Source organism: Rissa tridactyla, chromosome 10 (assembly GCF_028500815.1).
Source record: "Rissa tridactyla isolate bRisTri1 chromosome 10, bRisTri1.patW.cur.20221130, whole genome shotgun sequence".
Lineage (NCBI taxonomy): Eukaryota > Metazoa > Chordata > Aves > Charadriiformes > Laridae > Rissa > Rissa tridactyla.
In genome coordinates, this window is record NC_071475.1 from 5,591,663 (window position 1) to 5,612,281 (window position 20,619).

The 20,619-nt window shown below is 46.4% G+C and overlaps 1 protein-coding gene across 10 annotated transcripts in view; it reads left to right on the plus strand.

The window, feature by feature from the left end:
• The first annotated feature begins 3,248 nt into the window (after positions 1 to 3,248).
• Positions 3,249 to 20,619, plus strand: part of PLXNB1 (plexin B1) — an 81,628-nt gene continuing 64,257 nt past the window's right edge. For 3 of the 10 annotated variants that reach the window (XM_054216355.1, XM_054216365.1, XM_054216362.1), the window contains exon 1: positions 10,405 to 12,235. The gene's annotated coding sequence lies outside the window, so the exon portion shown is untranslated. Of the gene's footprint in view, positions 3,309 to 10,404; positions 12,236 to 20,619 lie in introns of those variants that run through there. The other 7 variants (XM_054216360.1, XM_054216356.1, XM_054216357.1 and 4 more) reach the window with 6 other exon arrangements.

Sequence of the window (20,619 nt, forward strand, 5' to 3'; positions counted from 1 at the left end):
ATTAGTTGTTGCATGTAATCTACTCCATCGAATAATCTAATTCTTGCTCTTCATGGAGGTGATAGTGACAGTCTGTATGGCTGATGTTGGAAAACTTGTTTGTGGTGACACCGGACATGCCATGCATAAATGCTTAAGCCACAGAGCTCTGAGATAAAGGGATTGTCCCAAGCATCCCAAGGTTGTTTTGCTGCGTTCTGCAGAAAGAAAAGTAAACCTGTGCAGATCGGTGCGTGCTAAGAGAGTCCAGAGTCCTGCTCCTGCAGGTTCTGGAATGCTGGGCACTGTTCAGGCCACGCGGTCTGTGAGGCATGTTCTAAAGCAGCTCCTTAAAGCCCAACAGAACTGCTGCTAGCAAAACTGTAGGTGCCCAAATGAGGGTAATGAAGACCTTAATGCTGTTTCTAAATGTTCTGACAAACCGAAAACTTGTAAGGAACAGAGTCAGATTTAAAGTAGGGTAGACGTAGTCAACCTTCTGTTGGTCCCTCAATTACTGCTCTAAATGCAGTTTATTCCCAGAAGCTATAGACAGTATTCAGATATCCCTCATGACTTTCTTAACCCGTCTCATCCCCTGCTTGGAGGGGAGGAAGAGCTAGAAGAAAATCAAAAGGAGCATAAGCAGCTGCCAGCCTTGTGATTATCATAATAGTTACGTAAGAAACTTAGCTAACCTGCTTAGAACCAGACATGAGCAAGGGCTTTTGTAGAGGAGGATCCTTTCTGGATTTAAATATATGAAAAAAAGCTTCTGAACAAATTGAAAACAAAACCTGTTTAAATGTGTCCCTCAAAATAATGCTTGTTCTTTGTATGACGCTGTTTTCTGCTGTGTAATGTTTGAGAACTAGCTTTTCCTCTAGTTTCTTTTTAAGAACTGCAAAAGATTTTTGTGCAGACCAGCTCCTCCTTGAAGAGGGGATGTGTAATCCCGTGGTGTTTTTTTTTATCCTTGTCACTCCAGAGGGCTGTAAGTACAGTAATGGGGGTAGGAGGGGGGGCACTACAACATCCTTCAAGTGCACAGAAGCTCTTTCTGCCCTGCTCCTAAGGCAGACCGTGCAGCCAGCGCCCTGCACGAGCCCTGATGTGGGACAGAAGGAAAAGGTGCTCTTTTCCAATGCACTTTTATGGGTCTTTTTGCTGCTTTTTAAGTGAAGCTTGCAGATGTTTTTTACCAGACGGAAGGGGCTGCAGGTTGGGACTGGTTCTGGAGGAAAGGCACAAAGGGGATTAGTGTTTTGAGTCAGGAATGGGTTGGAGCAAAGAAAAATTGGGGTTTTTTTTAACGCTCTTAGTCACCAAAGCTGGATTTTGGCGGAAGCAGTGAGTGCAGTTCAAATGTCTCTGATTAGGGAGATGATAATACCCTGTTCAGTGAGCTCTAACCTGAACAGCAATTCAGTGGGTAGGGTGTAGTAATAGGATGGTTTTGTCTGTGTGGGGAGAGGAGCATGTAAGGGATCGTCTCCTCATGAGAGTCCTCACGGCCTCTGCCTACTGTGGGCCCCAAGGACTCCCTGGAATAACGAAGCGCCAAGGAGCAAAGGTCCAGAGAGGCAGCTGTCATCTGCTTCCGAAATTATCCTTCCTTTGGGGGACTGTGATCATGCTGACATATCCTGGGGACTGTTCAGTATCTCTAAACTTTCAGACATACTTTTTTCCTTTATAAAATAGTCGCTTTTTGGGCTGGGGGTGGGAATGTGAGAGACTGATGGCTTGTAACAAAGAGAGTAGATGTTTAATGACACTTCGGGACATGGGACTTGTACCAACTACGTTCCTCTGAAATGTCAGAAATGCATGTGGGAGGGAAGCCTGATTCAGACTTTCAGAGCAGCTTTGTGTCTTGAGTGGAGATCTGTAGCTGCATCTAGCCAAAGAGGAAAAGTGATGGGCACCCCTGGCATACAGGTCAGTGCCTGTTTCCTCTTCCTCAGAGTTTTCTTTAACCTACAGCTCCTGCATCACATCTGTATGTCCTCAGATATGTCCTCTTTTTCCCCACAGAATTTGTGGCTGGGTGGTAAAAGCATAACTTCGTCTTTTGTCTGGGACTTCCAAACATCTGGCAGTCAGCTCAGCAGGCAAATTGTGTAATTGTATTCAGTACATATAGTCGCTCACTGCATGTGTAGCAAGTCAGTTGTTAGACTAACTGTACATTTGCTGATCAACGACACAACGGAGTCCAGCACATCTGGGGAACACAAAAGTTACAGTGTGAGCGAGAAAAATGGGAGCATTAATTCTGTCCCTCTGTAGAGCTGTTACTGATAGAACTTACCACTAATTCAGAGAAAGGATTTTATGCAGTCAGTTCTTGGGGGCAAGAAGTGCCTCTGTCTCTTATACAGAGCACCAGCCTCTGCTCTTCTCATGACTGGAGCTTCCAGCTTCACAGGAATAAAAATCACAAAACCAGCAGTCAGTTTATATTACGCATATCACTTCAGGCGCTTCTGCTTTACAATGCGTTTGTCTCCACCGACTTTCAGCCGGAATGGTATGTTCTTCACTGTTTTGTAACTAGAGATAACTATGCTTTTGTCACATTCTTGAACCTTGCTAATGTCCTGGTTCCCACATACTCTGCGAATGAGAACTGCTCTATCTTGGCCGCCCGATGCTGCGTTTGCACAGGAGGATTCCTAAATAAGTAGAAACTGGTTTTGCTATCAGATTTTGCTCCCCGTGCACCACGCACGCTGCAGATTCCCACTCACCCACTGCTTGCCTTGAAGACAGCTGAGCACAAAGGCTTGTCAAACCGAACGCCAAAGTTACGTAGCTACGAAACACACAGAGAAGAGAAATGCTGTGATTTCTTCCAGAATACGTAGTTTTAAGTCCAGCTCTCAACACAGGGGCTGCAAACACCTCTGGAGGAGAGGTTTGCCCTGCGGCCCGGTCCCAGAACCTTTGCCGCGGCCGCGTCCTTCGCCAGGCCTCGCTCGGCAGCGGCCGCGGGGTGACTCGTTGAACGCGGAGGCCCGTTGTCTGGAGGCGATGAAAGCCCCTGGTCCATCAGGCGCTCCCTCCGCGCAGGCAGGGCCCGGCACCGAACCCGGCGGCGACGGCCGGTACCGGGGCGCCGCTGAGGGGACCGCAGGCCACGCCCCCCCGGCGGGTCCGGGGCGGGGCTTCTGAGGGGCGACGGGCTGCTATTGGAGGAGCCGGGCCGGGAGGGAGGCGTGGCGGCGAGGGGGCGCGTGCCCCGGCGGGCGCGCGGCGGGGGCGGGGCCGTGGCTCCGCGGCTCGGTGCGGGCAGCGGCGGGGAGCGGAGCGGGGCGGCCGCCGCGGTAGGTGAGGGGGACAGGGGGTGGACGGCGTGGTCCGGCGGTGCGGGACGGGGGGGGATCACGGGCTATCGCCGCGGCCGGTCCGGGGGGGGGGGCGCTGGCGGCGCGTTGCCGGGGGTCAGCGGTCGGTGGCAGGTGCCGCCCGGGGGCCGCGCTTTGTCTCCGCGTTGGGGCGGGGGGGGATGGGCGCGGCCCCTCAGGAGCGGCGGGGCCGGGCCGCGGCCCAGCGGGGCCTGTGGGGCGGGGCGAGCTCCGGTAGGGACCCCCCCACACCCCCTTCCCGAGCCGGTGGCGAGCTGGTCCACGGCGACCTTGGCGGCGGCGGCGGGGGGGTGGCACCGGGTCGGTGGCGGGGCGAGGGCCGGGCAGCCCTACCGCCGTGCTGGAAGGGGCTGCCCGGCCCTCGCCCCGCGCCTGGGCGTTCGTTACAAGTCAGTATCCTTTAACTTCACCTTTTTTACTGTCTGTACCGAAACCGAGTGGTTTAAGTCCTGTTGTTCTGGAGATCTCATTTTCCACCCTGAACGCGTATTCCTTTTGCACAGTTGGCAAGCAAGTGTTTGGGCCCCCCCCCTCGGCAGGTGTGGGGTTTTTTGGTTTTTTTTTTCTGTTACATTGGTGCAATTTGAGATCTTTTCCTCAAATCTAAACTTTCCGTGACTGCTGCTTTATCTCAGGGCAGCAGTCTGGAACAGGAGTGGTCCTGAGAGAATATCCGGGCTGCTGCAGTAGTTACAAAGAAAAGGGGCTACAATCCTGAGTGTTGTAAAACAGCGGGGTCAGTATTTCACTAAACAAGGGTCTTATTCTGTGTAAGGTGGAGCGCAGAACGTGGTCTGCTCGTTTCTCGTCTCACTTTTTGAACAGAGGTCACGGGAGTCCTGTGTTATTCCTTGCGTATGAAATGCAGAAATCGATGAGCGTTGCGTCGATGATGTGTCTGTGTGTGTGTGACGTTGGGAGCGAGGCCAGTGATGGAGGCATTTGTCCTGATTCGGGAGGAACCTGATGCACTGAGCTGTTGTGCTGCGTGGTTTTGCATTCTAATGGGAAAATTGGTATTTCCCCTTGATTGAGGTGTTTGTTACAAACTGGTTGTAGAGTTGCGTAAGTTTTAACAGGGTCACTTTGAGAGGCCAGGAATGGCTAGGAGAATCTCAGGAGAAGAAAGCAAGCAATTTGTGGACAGAGAAGAATGTGGCAAGGAGGGTGACTCGTTGGTAATCTGGTGCTGTGTCCATGCTCACCCACACCTGTGTGTAGCAGAACTGCAATCTGCAAGCCAGGGACTTGCCCTGAATCGAAATTTGGCTAGAAAGCATTTGACATAGCGTGGTCATATATGGAATTTTCTCTTTAAATTTCTTCCAACATGTGAAAAGAGTTAGGTTAGTAATACGATTAACAATATTTAATAAGATTAAAATTACCGGCATAACTCTCTTGAGAAAGGTGGGCGCAGACTGTCAGCAGTTGACACCGTAATCTCTGCTTTCTCCCACGTAAGTGCTGTAAAGAGTTTGGGCTCCTAGGCTCTGCTTGCTTTTCAGAGAAGAACTGTGTCCTCATGTGCTGACAGCTCAGGTATTGCCTTACCTTTCATGTCCACCAAGAGCATCATATGCCCGGCGGGGCCAAGGGATGTTCCCATATTAGGGCAGAGGGAATAGCTGATGGAGGGTTGTAAGGAGCGCACCCGGCCATTCCCTTCCCTTCGGTGCCAGTCTTTGTGTAAAGCAGGGTTGTTTCTGCGAGTGCTGCTGGCACACTCGGGCTTTCCTGGCAGCGTCAGCAGAGACTGCAAGGACTGAACGAGTCTGGAAAGTATCTGTTGCTGCTGAAGGTGGCCCTGTGTGCCTGGAGAGAGACTGCCTGCCAAATACGCAATGATGCCAGTTGTACATTGGGTGTGCTCTGAAGGGAAAAAGCACCCACCCAGATTGCCTGTGTGTGGGGTGTGTGCTATCCATCACCGTCCAATGGGAAAACAAAAGTAATTGCATTCGCTGTCTTCCACTATTGCTGTTTGCTTTCTGGAGTGGTTCGTTTAGCCAGCGGTGTTGGGTACAGGGAGGCACGATATCTTTTTCAGTAGAAGAAATTTTTTATGCTTTAGTGTCACCTGGGGAGGGAGAACAACAGATGAGGGGAAGTTCGGGAGAAGATGAAGTAGCTGCTTCCTACAAATGCTTGGTACTTTTTGTGCTAAAAGCTCTACCTCTGAATCGGTCAGATTCACATAATTTCTCCTTTGTTATCTTCCTCTCTGTTTCAGTCCTGCCTGCTGCCTGTCAAAGCAAACTCACAAGGACTTCAGTTTCTCCTCCTCCCTGGCTACCTCTCTGTCTGTTCTTTTTTTGTTTGTTTGTAGCTGTTGGTTTTGGTTTTTTCACATTGGCTCTTGTAGCCAAGTTCTGAGCTGAACCCTCCCAATCTTGCATAAGGGCGTCCTGGAGGAAGATGATAGGACTTTGATTCATCCCAACTTGCAGGCTGTGCAGGGTGGTAGCAGTCGGAGGAGCATGAGCCTGCCTGCTTTCTTGTAAGAATTAGCCCTCTAGATACGAGCTAGTTTCAGGAAGCAGGGGTTGGACTGGTGCCCTTTTCGCTCACCTGGATCTTCAGTGAAATATCTTTGTGCTCCGAGTTCTGGAAAGCTGGTGCATTCTACTGACTCTCCTTTGCATTCCCCATAATCTGTTAAAGCCCTGGATTTGATTCGCATTTGTTTGTGGTTCTCGTGAGTATCTGATTGCAGGATTACTGTATCTGAAAGGATTCATCTTCTGCTGTTCATCAAAACCACAGGAGGGCTGCTTTTGCCTTTATGGGAATGTGCCAGCTGGTCTTTCATTGTGCTGGTGTCATTTTCCTTGTCCTATTATTGGAGGCATCTTTGATGACTTGATGATTGTGATGATCTCTTAGAGAAGATTCATATTGATCGTTCTTTGAGCATTGTCTGGTCTGGTTTTGGTGTTGGAATACAATTCTTAGAAAATTCTTGCATGTGTTTTCCAGGGACAAGCATTTGAGACATTAGGAGCGTGTGCATGGTCTTGTGACATGATACCATTGTTCCAGGAGGCAGAGTAGATGCTTAATTCAATGGGGAAACAGTAATCTCATGTGTTGCGCAGTTCTCAGCACAGTGGTGGGAGCCCAAAGATTTTCCCCCTTGGCATGCTGAGTCTAGGGACTCTCAACAAACCACTTGGAGGGATTTTTGCTCTCTAGAACCATATAGGATCAGCCTCCGTGCTCTGGTTTGCTATAGTGATACTGAGATGCGCCCCTGCTTAATAATAGACTGGCCTGGATTGTAGTCGCTGGAGCTCAGACTTGCTAAGCCGCAAAGGTGCGAAAACATGAAGCAGGATGTTTCGACCTGTACCGACATGCAGCCTTGACTAATGGAAGAACCACAGTGCTGTGGTGTGATCTCTTTAAGGCTCTGCTCTTTCTCCCCCCCACTGTTTAAGTAATAAATGCAGAGGACTTGTTTTCACTGCTAACAATTTTTTATTTTTTTATTTTTTTTTTTAGCCAAGTAGTAACTAAGACATCTGAGCTATTTTGAGGTTGCAGGAAGTGATTTGGGTCTCCTTTTCGCTAACTAGAAGTAAGTACAGCCTCCCAACGCTTGGTGGGGGGGGGGGAAATGATGTGAGTTTAGGTGGATTCGATTTTTTTTTTTTTTGATTGAATCAGTTTTTAAGTGATTTCTAATATCCTGAACTTAACCTCAGAATTTCACTTTCAAATCCTGCCTGCCACCCCCAAGAAAGAAAAGGGGGGAAAATGAAGTAGAAAAGAACCTTGTTTTAGCATGGAAGATTTTAGATGTTGATCAAAACGTGAGGAGAATCTTCAAATGATGTAGATCCTAAGGAAATTCCCAGATGCCAGACTTTAATTGCATGTGAACTTTAGTTATTTGCTTGCAGTATAAACACTGCAAGTACTGTGAGGAACACTTCTGTGCCTGGCAAGTGTGTGAGATTTCACATTGCTTTTGGCTTTGAAGTTTAATAGCGAACGGCGTGGAACTGGTGGGTTGAGTTTCCCCAGCCTCTGCTGCTGCTCTCAAAATTCCTGCAACTTCATAGCTGCTCCCTTTTAGGATATGATAATTTGTTTCCCTTCTTGAAGTATCTGGAGGTTGTAATTTTATCCTGCTACTTGTATCCGCTCCCGTTCTATCTTATGTGGAAAGTCTTTTGTCCCTGTGTCACAGGGGCCCCGGGTGGATTGATCTTTGTTCCTGGTAGTGCTTTAGCCAGGCTGGTTCTGTGTCGGGGGCTGGAGTTCTGGAATTGTGCTTCAAATGCCCACTGAGAATCTGTGGTGAGCCATCGGGATACACATCTGTAAGGCATTAACAAAATGCATTGCTGCTGCTAACAAGCTTTGTATCTGCAGGTGCAGAGAATTTCAAGGCATCACCATTCTCTGTTCTCTTTTGCACTTTTCCTTAATTCTGAATCTAAAGGCGGTGCTGCCTTTGCAGCTTCTGCGCTTCAGTGAAAAAAAAAAAAGCGTGTCCGTTTATCTCAGCATAATGTAGTATTGCCTGTTGCAATGATGGGATTCATAACTGCTGCTGAAGTTATCACGAGGAGAATGCTGTCTTTCTCGTGTCCTACCCTTCCCTGCAGCTCTGCCCTGGCAGGGGAGTCGTTGTGCCTGGGACTGTGCAGGTGGGGGAAGCTGATTGTATTCAAGCATTTGTCTATGCTGATGAAGCTAGTTTTCTGACTAAATTGCATGTCATTCTATAAATAGAATGGGTATATTTGACATCTTACCCTATTATAATAATTCTGAAAATTACTACATAGAAGTAGTGTTTTCAGCTTAAGGTTTCTGCCCATCTATGCCTATTTCAAAATCATTTTTTGTTCCAATCTCTGTTCCTTTAGCTCTCTTATACCGCACCATTTCACATTTTGGTTAGGTGGCATCCCTATTCTTTGTGTGGAGTTGCCTTAAGAACTGGGGCACAGCCTGTTTCCCCCCTCTGGTCTTGACTCCTGGAGAAAGTGCGCTCATGAAATCCCTCTGTTGCTTACATGTGGCCATGCCTCCATCCTCCTGTGTGAGGCTCTGAGGAGTTTCTGGGCTCTCTAGTCTCCATAAAGAAATGCCAGCCTCTGCGAAGAGCTGGCCAAGCAAATGCTTGACAATATGCTCCTGACAGTGCCCTGCAAGTGCTCTGTGCCCAGCTGGAAGTTCTTCAGATGACAAAAATTTAAAGCACAGAAACCAGGGCTTCAGAGGTGCTCCTGCCAGACCAGCCTTTGTCAGAAATGTTATCAGTGAAGAAGTTGGTGTAGGGTTTTGGACAGTTTGGAGTTAATGGCCTTGAAGAAACTCTCTCTTTGGCACTTCGACCTTTGATCTCAAGATTTTTTGCATCAGACTAACCTTCTTAAAATGCTGGAGAGAGCAATTCTGTTAGTGGATTACCTAATAGTAAATTATCATATGTGAGAGCATTTCAGTAACTCTTCTGGGATCATCTGTCTTCCATACACTTGAGTCACGAGCTCTTCTCGCCTGTCCTGTGCTGTCTCCTACCTTTAGTTTAGCCAAAAAATGTACGTGCTAGAGTGCAAAAGCAGTTCCTGGACTTCTGAATCCCACCGCCATCAATGTTTTGATCTCTATTTGCATACTGCTTGACTTCTTGCATACAGATTGCAGTCCATTACTGAGTGATTCTGCCCAAGAGAATGGTAAAACGGGTGTGCAACTGAATTAATTCCATGGGAGCTCTGTGTGCCACTGTGGGAAATAGAGAAGTAGTAACCTGGAGCTCTGTTTATTTGCCAACTCTTTTTAGCTGGTTTAGCATTTTGAGAGAAATTGCTGAAATGAGACTGCATAAATGTTGAAGGACCTGGGGAGACTAAGGCATTTGTGAATTTATGTTCTGACCCTTAGTTTAACTGAAACGTATTTCGGATTGCATATCATGTCAACCTGCAACTGTTGAGAGAGATTTAAGGCAAAGATCACCAGGGCTTTTTGCTGCTTGGGCTGCATGTCAGCGCAGCTTTCTCATGGCTACAATCAAGAGGCGTAACTGGGATGTGAAGAGGATGACTGTGCCTTCTGGGGGCTGCTATTGCTATAACGGGTAGCATTGGCTCTTACTGTTTATTTGCTTTCTTGATGTAGATTTTTCCTGTCTCTTTGGGATTTGTAACCAGAAAATGTTCTCCAGATGCGTAACAGCCAACAGAGGTGCACGTGCAATTACAGAATGGCCCTGGGTGCTTGCTACCAGCTTGTCCCCTTGGCAGCATAGGCAAAATTTGAATTGGCAAGAAGGCAGAGCAGTCCCTGCGGCACTGCCACCCCCAAGTGACTCAGGATGCCGAGCTCCTTGGCCACAGTAACAGGCAGTTGGAGTCCCTGTGCTGGAGTGTCTGGTTGTGCTCTGTGCCCAGCACTGCTGAGATGATGTAGAGCCAAAGAAAAAGGAGCGGAGAGGTAGAGCAGCTGCCCTACAAATGCTGGGTTTGCTCTCTGTGCTGTTGGGAGGCTACAGCTGTTGGGAGCTACCTGCAGGGTTATTCTCCACAGCAGCAGAGCTGGGGAGTAGGGGCTGTGTGTGCTGGTGGTGTGGCCATATGAGCAGCTGCACAGGAACAGATGAAAGAGCCATTTAGGCTGTTTTGCTTTTTCTGGGCTTGGGACAGTCAAGTCTCTGTCCTCATAGTGCCTAAGTCACCATGGCCCCTTCCTTCTCAACACTGAACTGATCTGCAGGGGAAGTGAAAGTCCATGTCAGTAGCCTCAGTAACGAGCTCAGAAGAGTGCCACAAATCTAAAGGCTTCTGGGGTACTTCTGACAGTCATACTTTCTTGCCTACTGTATTTTAAAACTATTCCTGTGTGTTGTAGTAACAGTACTGTGTTCTGGGTACTGGAACCTTGTAAATGCATTTTCTGTCCACAAAACACCGAAGTCTTGCAAATAATAGTTCTGTTTCGTTGTGGTACCGAGGCCTGTACGTACAGGGTGGTGGCATCATGAAGCTTTCCTTAATGACCCGTATTGATACTTGCCACTGTTCCATAATGCATAACAAGGCTTCACAACACTGTGGAGAGCTGTCTCTGTTGAAGTCTGTGAAGAAAGGTTGTAAAGAGTAGAAAGAGTAGGCAAGCTGATGGCCATATTGCAGGTTCATGTTATTTTGGAGCCAACCACTCAAATACATCTATAACATCCCACCATCAGGGACCTGCTACAAGAACAGCTCTTGCAGTGCATCTATGAATGCCAAACTCATTAGCTCCAGAGAAATAACATCTAAATAGTGCTTACCTTCCAGATGATGACAGTGATGGGTGTCCTGCTGGGAGGAACTTGTATGCTGTCATTCTGCTCGCACAGCCCCAAGAAACTCGAACATTGCTGGTTAAGTAACGCAGTTTGATGTTCTGTTGCTGACCAGGGGTTTGTGTCAGTGTCTGGGGCGGGCGGTTAGCAGCAGCAGGCAAGCCCCAGGTTGCTGCTGCGCTGAGCAAAGCTGCTACAGGAGAATGACCTGCACTTGCAGTTCTGAGGTTTCATCCTTTGCCTCCTGGATGTCTGAAAGCCATTAGGCTGTGCATCTGTTTACCTTCCTCCCAGTGCTGCCAGCACAGTGTAATCCTAACGGGTGCCGCAGTGACAATTACAGGCTCAGTGTTCTCTGCAGGCTGCCAGACCCTGTCGGATCATCAAAACACAAATGACACCTGGCTGTTCAGCTCTAGGATTGTAATCTGCATCCCCAAGTGCACCATGTAGGAAGTACCAGGAGGCACGAGGTCCTAATGATGGAACTTAGCCCAAAATGCAATGTGTTTATTTTAAGCAGGTAGAAATCAAATGCATGCAGTGATTCATGAGGGAAATGTTTTCAACCAATATAAGCACTCTGTTTTCACTGTTGTTTCCACTGTTATTCCACTCTGTAATGAAGCATACATCTCAAAACACTCTTTTCTGTATAGATAAAGCCTTAAACTTTTTGTGCATATGAAACTTTTACTTATTCTGGGAACTGTCCTCTGTCATGCTGCTTTACTTGACTGAAATAGAACTGTTAGTCTACAAATTGGTACTGATTTCTTTACCACTTCGTGACTTACAGGAAGAGCCGTGTCTTGTGTTTGTCTTCAGGCTGCTCGTCTGTATGTGCTCTGAGAAGCCTTGTCCCTTTGGCCTGTTTTGGACAGAAAAGTGAAAAGTTCAAGTGGGGAAAGCAGAATTGATCTCTTGGAGCTGCAAGATGGGGGCGGGGGGAAAGGAGCATTACAGAACTTTAATTCTAAGAGAGCAAAACACTTCCTTTAAAATGAAGACTTTGTTTACACGTGGTAATTCCCTTTGCTTTTTGTGGGATGGAAAGGTCACCTTGTCTCTATCTAAACTATGAAAAAATCAATGGTCTAATCAATTTCTAAAGTAGATTTAGTCAAAATGACTCTTGTGGTGTGGCTTGGGCTTTGATGTGTGAAGGTGTCCCAAAAAACTGCTAGAAAAGTCAATGCAGAGCATCACTGCAAATAAATTTACAGAATTTGTAGAGGAATTTTCTGTCCCATTCACTATGTCCACAGGGTGTTTTTTTTTTCCCTTGCCCAGTCCCAGCATGGCTTCCTCCTGGTGTTCCTACCGAAAGAATAGATCACTGAGAGCAGATCAACAAAAGCAGTCATGCAGTTCACTTGAGCGGTCATGCATAAATATGAGCAGAGTTTCTGCTGTTAAAACTGACGGGTAGCCTGCTTTGCCACCGGTTTTCCATAAGCTACACGTTCCTGCTACTCGGAGCGATGTTGAAGATCTCATTCAAGAGGACAGTGTCCCTGGAGACAGGTATTAGTGTTCCCTGGTAGCTGTGCTGGGGGATTCACAATGGCAAGTAAGTTTCTTGCTTTGAAGATACCAAGTTAAGGATTGATAAAACCACATGTCTCGTTTTACACTATTGCCTTGGAATTATTTTCTTCTGTGTGGTATAATGGGCAGAGCCCTTCCTGCTGTCACACTGACCTGCACCCAAACCCTGGCCTGTGCTCCTGCCTGCACGCAGGGCATAAGCTCTCTGCCTTGTGCCCTTTGCAAACTTAGGCGTGCGTTTGACGTACAGCACAAAATGAGAACTATCACTAAATGGAAAAGCTGGTTGGAGGTGGAAGTTCAAGGGGCCTCCTGCTAGAGCAGAAGCAGCAGGAGGTACCAGACCTCATGATACGGAGTGCCTGGGCAACATCTACAAGGCATTAATGCTTTTCGTGCAGTGATCTTGAATAACTCGGGTCTTTGGGGAGATTTGAGATGGGTAGTTATTGGTTTTGATGTATACTTCAGAGGATATATACCTCTGAAGGGTTTGGTTGTGTTAATAGTAAGAAAGAGTAGCTGGAAAGAACCAGGTGAGTAACGGGCAGCAGGTGACTATATTCATGTAATGTGTTTCTTAGGTTGTTTGACTTGGAGACGTACAATGGTATGAATAATTGATCTGTGCCAATATCAACAGTGTACCTCGTAATTATTTAATTAAAAAAAAAAAAAAGAAAAGGCTGATGCATCTGAAATCATGGGTTACTGAGGACCTGTCAGAAAGTGTTATTCCTAGCAGATGTCTTCACTGAGTATCGGTACTATACTCTGTGCTGTTCAGTAGTTCATCAGTATTCTGGACGTAAATCTAAAGCCACTGCTAATGTTGATTCAGCAGAGAAGCAGGCAGTGCTGAGGGCAAATTCAAAACCATAGCTGGAAATGACAGGTCTGTTGGGATTTTCTTGCTTGAAGATTCTGAATAGTACATAAATCTTTGGCAGAATAGCGATCAGGTAGTGAAGTTTTCCTTAGTGCTTGTAGAGAAATGATTAAATGGTGACTAAGAAAGATATGAGCTCCTTGAACTCAGTAGTCAGATAATTGCCTGTTAGCTAACTGATATGATCTCTGCAGTCTATGATTTCTGTAGCTCCTCCGTTATGCTGTAAAACGGGTCTAGCGAAATAACACCCATTTGATACAGGCAACTGTAGACTTCTGTGTGCCAGAGATGCTGATCGTTCACCGATTGTGTGCTTCACCAAAGCAGCGACCCTGAAGAAGGGGGGGGAGGTGGTGGGAATGACAATCAAGTTGATATGTGAAAAAAAAAAAAAAACCCAAACGTTCGAAGTCGTTCAAGCACTCAAGAAGGTGCCTTGTAATGAGAGACTGACAGGACCGATCTGTTGATTGCCAAAAAAGCTATTGAGAGGTGACTTGGTTAAAGCACGTGCATAATTGACTCTGAGGAGCTACTCTTTAATCCAGCAGAGAAGGAATTAATGGCTCAAGGCAGAAGGCAAACAAATAAGAAATTAGACTGGCCTTGCTGCCAGAAAGAATGATAGAGACACTGGAACAAACTACTAGGAGAGTAGTGAACTTATGCTTTGACCTCCAAAGACCTCTAGTCTAGAGGCCATAAACCACTACATTTCACAGAACCACTTAATGGGTTTTGTGGAGGTGTGAGTGGATAAAATGGAACAGCGCCTGTGTGTTAGGCAGGAAGTCGGAGTGGTCTTACCTTAAATTATGTGACTGACTAGTCCTGCTGCAATTGATTTCTGGTTTTCTGTGCGTTAGAAATAACCCCAAGACTAATGCAGTTGTGTTCCTCATCCCATTTTGTTTTTCCTCACAAACTTTGTTCGTGTCTAAATGTTTTATACAACGTGAGTGGTACATCCTGGATATGAAGAATCTCGTTCATGACAGGAGTGTTAACTTGAGGTTTGTACTCCAGGTGGCTCCTGAGAATAAAATCTTCTGTATATTTCTCACTATTTCTTTCACCGTTATGCTGATCTTTCTATCTGACGTGTCTTGCGGTACTTATTTTACTGATTAAACTTTGTAGGAAAGTAGAGTTTTATTAAGCAGTTGATGTGTAAACCCACGTACACCAAAGAACGGTGTTAAATCGCAGTTGCATTTAAGTAATTTTAGTTACTTTCATTAATCTTCTCTTGAATTCAATGTGAAAATCCTGTACAAATAAAACTGATGAATGTTGTCATTTACTCTATGATTGTTTCAGAATAACTTGTGATTGTTTACAGGCTGAAAACTAGCTTACCATTTTATAAGGCCAGACAAATCATTGAGCTCATTTAGTCTGATGTTGTGTAAAGCGAGGCAGTGGGCTCCCTGAATTTAAGCTAAACATCGAAGTTGAGACTGGATGCTAATAAAGAGAAGAGCTGTGAGTGATGGATAGCTTGCCATAACAAATACATTTTAAGATATCCCTGAGAAAAGAGGTTTGGAAAACAGACCTTGGTCTGCTCACTCCAGAAACCTGCAATTAGCAAATTATTAACTTTGTTCTGAATGGGTTAACTAACGTGGTTTGGCTTCTGATTGACTATATAATAGCCAACATCAGCAATCTCTGTCCTGTGCTGGATTGCGAAGTCTGCTAATTAACACATTAGTTTCATATTGCTGTTGCCAATGTTTGCACTGAAGAACTTCGCTTTTTTTGGCCATATGGATGGGTGTGAATATCAAGACCGTATTATGGCTCTGTGCTCATTCATGTGTGATGCTTTGTGTTCTGTTTTTCCCAAGACGTCTAATCAGGCTTGGGGCTGAACAGTGCCTTTTCGGAGAACCTTTAACTGAAAGGTCAAAATAAGCACAAGGCCTGGAGACAAGTCTCTCTGTTCCCCCCCTGACTCTCCTTTGTGTCTGTCTCTCTCCACTTATACATATGTACGAGTCCTTCACCCAACACGTTCATCTCATTCCTTTCTTGAGATCCAGGGCTTCTAAGTGCCCTGCTGCCACTCAGGGTCTTCCCAAACAGCATAGAGCTCTGCAAGCCGAATCTCACACGGCAATATGCAAGTTTGTTTGTTGGGGGCTGGGGGGCGTGATCCATGGTCGGGGAGCTCCTGGCACTCACCTACTGGTGGGTCTGCTGGTTTCCCACCATTGCTGTGCACTGTTAGCTGCCTGGTGTGTGTGTCTCAATTAACTATGTGTAGGTAGACCGGGATTTCTCTTAAAGGCAGTATTTGCTTATAGACTGGGATTTGGTGGGTCTTCAAGGCGGTAGGGAAGAAAATATGCCTTAAAGTGGTCTCAAAGTGAGGGCTCCAAAGGATGCTGTGGAAGCCGAAGACTTGGGTTTGCTGTACAGATTGGGTCTGACGTAAGTGGGATTTGTTCACGCTTATCCTGTGCTACCTTCCATCCGTGCACTGAAGGCTCTCCCTGGAAAACCCCTGTGGGAGAGCATAACCATCGGCAACGGGAGATGTTGAAAACTAGATATTTACTCAGTGTGCATCTGAGGAAGATTTTTTTTGTTTTACTAAATGAGATTTATTTTTAAGGTATTGATGGGTTTGTGCCTGTTATAAGAGCGTTTGAGGCAGTCAACTCTTATTTTTCTTTTACTGTCACTGTTCAGCCCTGCCTTGGCTGCTCCCTGCCTTTACTCGCCAAGTGCAACTGAAAATGAGGTATTGAAGCAGCCCATCTAGTTCTTTGTGTGCAATCTAGCAAATGTTAGTGCTGGAAGTTGGACTCTTGCTGCTGTTTGTCTGGTAACATTAGCCTCTGTTGTTTCCTTGTGCTGCTTTTGAAAAACACTGGTTTGGTTTCTGTGTGAGAGGTGGTTGGCCCATAAACGTATGCCAGCCCACCTAATAATTCTTTTCAAAAATCCTTCATCAGGTCTTTTCTGTTATGTCGTTTAGAAAGAAGGAGAAAAAAAAAAACAACCAACCAAACACCTCCCTTAGCCCAGGAAACAGCAGTCGTCTTGTTCTGCTGAGCTGACTGCTGCTCATACTGATCAGTACTGTTTCCTTTGTCTTCGTTTATTTTAGAGTTAAGCTATAAGCTGTTTTAAGACTGGGCTATTTTTGTTCTGTACTTTTGCAGGGTCTTTTACACGAGTCTCCTAAATGCTAAAATGAATGCTCTTAAAGGCAAAACTACCAGGGGGCAAGATGTCATTGCTCTAAAAATGAAGTTTTGTGGTTCTGCTCTGATAAAACATTTTGGCAAGCACATGCCTGCACAGAGGAATGCCTAGGTCAGGGCCGGGCTCATGGCCATCTTCTGTCTTTAAGTTGGATTGCCTTTTGTCAGCCAGATGCCTTAGGATCCCCACCTTCTCTCTTGTCCCTCTTTTGACAGTAGCTGTGGGCGCTCCGCAGGGGCTCCCTGTCTGTGTTTGCTTTAGCTGGGGAGGTGTTTGCCTTCGCTGCAGAATTCCAGCTTCCAGCTGCCGGGGAAACCTGGAGCAGTTGTGTTGATTTATTAGGGCACAGTGCGCCTCAGGAATGCCTTTGCTAAGGAGCCCAGAGTGATGGAAGGGATCCTGCCTGATGCGGCGTGAAGCCGCCTTGTTTCTCTTTAGAGACGCTAAGCAGGAATTCCCCAAAGCAAGGTAAGAAAAATAGCTCACTCAGCTGACCACTTCGGAGAGTGTCAAAGTGAGACTTGGGTTGGGTTTCCCTGGCGTAGAATCAAGGAGGTGGACGATAGCTGCAATTTTAAGAGTGCAATTTTAAGTGAGTTTTTGGTGGGAGATGGTACTGTGAATTGCCCGACCAGAAGGTTTGTATGCTTTTGGTTTGTGTTAAGAGCTGGCATTCCTGAGCTACTGACTAGGGCTTTTTTCTGGGACTTGGCTTTGGGCCATTTGAATGTTTTGCACTTGAAAGAAGCAAGTTTCAACCTCTTTGGATTTGCAGACTTATAAACATTTTCCTTTGGAGATATGGCAATAGATTTGCTTTTTTAATTACCTTTGCAGACAACAAAAGCCTATGGACTACAAGTTTAAAAATCACTGACACAAGTGTGTCTTCTCTGTAGTGAGTTCACTAGAATACCGTCACATCTCCGTAATTTGTCCTAGCCATCTGACGTGCACCCCTTATTTTCCTTTGTTGTCTCGCACACACACAACTACATGTTTCTGGACTTGATTTCTCTCTTCTGAGATTTTGGTGGCTGTTGCCCCAGCTGATCTGAAACCAGGATGGAAAATGTTGGGTGTTTGTCCAGGGTAGGGTGGGCAGCCGGTCACTGTGTTGATCAAGTATTGCAGAGTAGGTTGTGTTTATGGGGCATCGGTGCTGAGAAGGAATTTCCTTTCCTGGCTGAGGGAGAAAGACTGTCCACGTACGGCTTTCTTCCTTTGCTTTAGCATTCCTTGAGGTTGTTTCCTATTTTACAAATGCATCTTTTAAGAACTGCCAGGAAAACGTCTCTCTCAAATGGAAATGGAAATTTCTGAGCTCACAGGGATGAAAACCTTTGGGTCTGTGCTCACAGAATGAAAAGAGGATTCCCAACCAGCCATTCTTCAGCGTGCAAAGCAGCGGAGCAAAGTCCGCAGAGACTCTCCGAAAGTTATTGGCTTTCCTCAGGAAGGGTGCTTGTGAATAGAATTGAATGAGTTTTGTCCCGTCCTCCTTAGCGTTCCTGCTGCAAGTACAGAGCGCCGTGTAAGTTTGAACTGTGTAGACGCTTGAATAAAATGGGAAATGTTTTTTTCTTTTTAAGTAGATGTCTTGCAAACAGTTCTAGAGCCAGTGTTCCTGTATTACTGTAAATAAGAGAAGTGATGGTTTTGTGACTGCGTTTGGCCTGATAGAAAGCAGGGTAAGGGAGGCAATGATGATTTTTCCGGAACTATTTGAAGGGTTCAGAAACGAGGATGGTCTGCTGGAGTAGATGCAGATGGCTTATTTTCACTGGGGACTGTTAAACCTGCCAAAGTGTAAACGGCATCTTAACAGAAAGATGTGAGACAAGGCCTGCACATCTCTCCCTCCTAATTACCACAGCTCAGCTGCTGCTGTCTCTTATGCTTACACATCTGAAAGGTGACAATGACAATGTCTTGAATGGCAAAGCAATAGCAGGAAGGCTTTTTTTTTTTTTAAGCTGTAGTCTGGAACAAAGCAGTTATTCAACCAATAGACAAGAATATCCTCATGAAAAATCTTCCTCCTAGAAACTGCTCTTCATGAGACCACTGGAATTTTTGTAGGTCTCAATGGCTTGTCTCCTGAGTGACTACAGGTAAAGCAGCAGTCACTTCATCCTCTTTCCCACATTGACAACTTCGGGAACGTCCACCACAGCAGCGGGATTTCCATTTTTGCTGTCCCTGCAGCTGTGCACCACATTGCCTTTGTACACGCTACCTTTTCAAGAAGCTGGAAGGGTCTTCTCTCTTGGTCTTGCAAAAATCTCCAGTAACGTTTTCACAGCAGTTACTTTAGTGTCTGAAACCCATAGTCAAATCCTCATCACTCATGACACCCAAAATAGAGAAAAGATCGTTTTGAGTATGACCTCTTCTTAGAGGAACAGGGGAAGGATGGCGCTAGAGTTGCGATTGCATTGCAATGGTACAGAAAGAGCAGAGACAGCGGCAGCTCCCAGTTGGTCTGCAGGTGACAGCTTTGGATTCGGTGTTTCCCTGTGAAAATCTCTCGTAGATTGTGGTCTCTCACGGCAGTCTTGCTGGTTAGCTATTAACTTGTTCAATCTTCCCTCACCCATGACCCTGCCCGGATTCGCTCTATCCCTGTAAATCTGGTTTAAGAAACAGCTTTGTGAAAGTTTCTCTTCCCGCCTCCCCACTCGTTCTGCTGAGCTCAGGAGAACATGCTGGCACCCAAGCCTTGGCAGGCACGTTTTTAGTGCCCCCTTCTGCTTCCGTCCCTTACCCTCGAGCAGTCCCTGGGGAGCCCCATGCCAGGGGCAGCAGGCAGGACTGGCTCTGATCAGGCACCATGCAATGGCCTGATGAGATTCCTCTCCACTGGGAAACAAAGTGGAGAGGAAAGGCAAAACAGTGCTGAAACCATGGCTTTTTTTAGCTGGGAGGAGAATGTCCTTCATACGTAGCCTTCTCCTGCTCATGCCCATACATAGCCCCTTCTTGCTCCCCATCGTATAGCATTTTCTCTCACTGCATCAGGGCATTCGGGCTAGTGCAGACCTGAAGGAGCAACCTTTATTAAGAGATGATTCTGCAGTGGTGTTTGCCTTGTCTCTGCAGAGGGCTCCCCTCTTTAAGTACTCAGCTGCCTGCTTCTGTTTCCTCTTGTAAGATATTTCTTGGAGTACGCTGCTTGCAACTGTGTTGGATGCTACAGCTCTTCCTTTCCCCCTTGTAATAGCCAACTCCCTCGGCCTTTTCACAAATAGGGAATAGAAGCTGAAGCGAGGGGATGCCTGTCCGTTTGTGTCAGCCTGGGAAATGGTGGATTTCTCTCCTGAGGCCTTTGCCTCGGGCGTCTTGCCAAAAGGCATCTAGTCTCTATTCACTTCAAACACATACAGTTCCTAAGCCAGAAATGTGCAGAAAGCTCATGAACTGTGATCAACTGAAGGCCAGACGGTGTGACCTGGTGCCTCTTAAAAATCAATGACTTGAAGAGCTGTGACTTCTGGATGCCTGGGAAACACGAGCAGGCTGCAGCACCCGCCGCGCAATGTGAACCTGAAAAGGATGACAGGATGATCAGCTCAAGCATGGGTCTAACCTGTATTTATGGTAGGAAAATATCCTGAAAACTGCGCCAAAAGAATTAGAATTTGCGTAAATGAAGTGTTTTGGCAAACACAAGCAATTACCTGCTTCATAGATCCTGCGTACAGGCTTCCTTTCTTCAGAGCATGAGGAGTTTAAGGCAAATTTTATTTTGGAGCTAAAAGGCATGTTTTTAGCAAAGGCAGTGCAAGCAGGGTTGGGACGGACTCCAGGCTTTTGGTGTTCCCAGCGAAACGCAAACAACGGCACAGAAGGGTATAGCTCAGATCCTCGCGCTAGTGTGCTTAGCAGGCAGCCCAGTACCAGATCTGGTTCAGTCTTCCACAAGTGACCTCTGTCACCGAACGGGGACATAAAGAGCCTCAGTGCGCTTCGGCTGAACTGGGCTTTTGCCTGTCTGCTCCGCAGAGAGAGTAACCTCAGTGTTCCCCTCCCTCCCTCCTCCCAGTGTGTCTGTGAAAATACTAACTTGATTTAGCTGCCAAAAAAAGACATTTAAAAAGTATACATTGCTCTCCTGTGTCCTAACTTCTGTAAAATATGGGTTACGGTTGGTTCCTGTATATGGTGCTCAGTAATTTGATGGAAGAGAAAACGGCACCACTACAACTATCTACACAACGCTTAATACAGTGAGGTCTTAGTCTGTACTAGGACTCCAGAGTGCTATTCTGAGCATTATGAACCCGATTATGTTA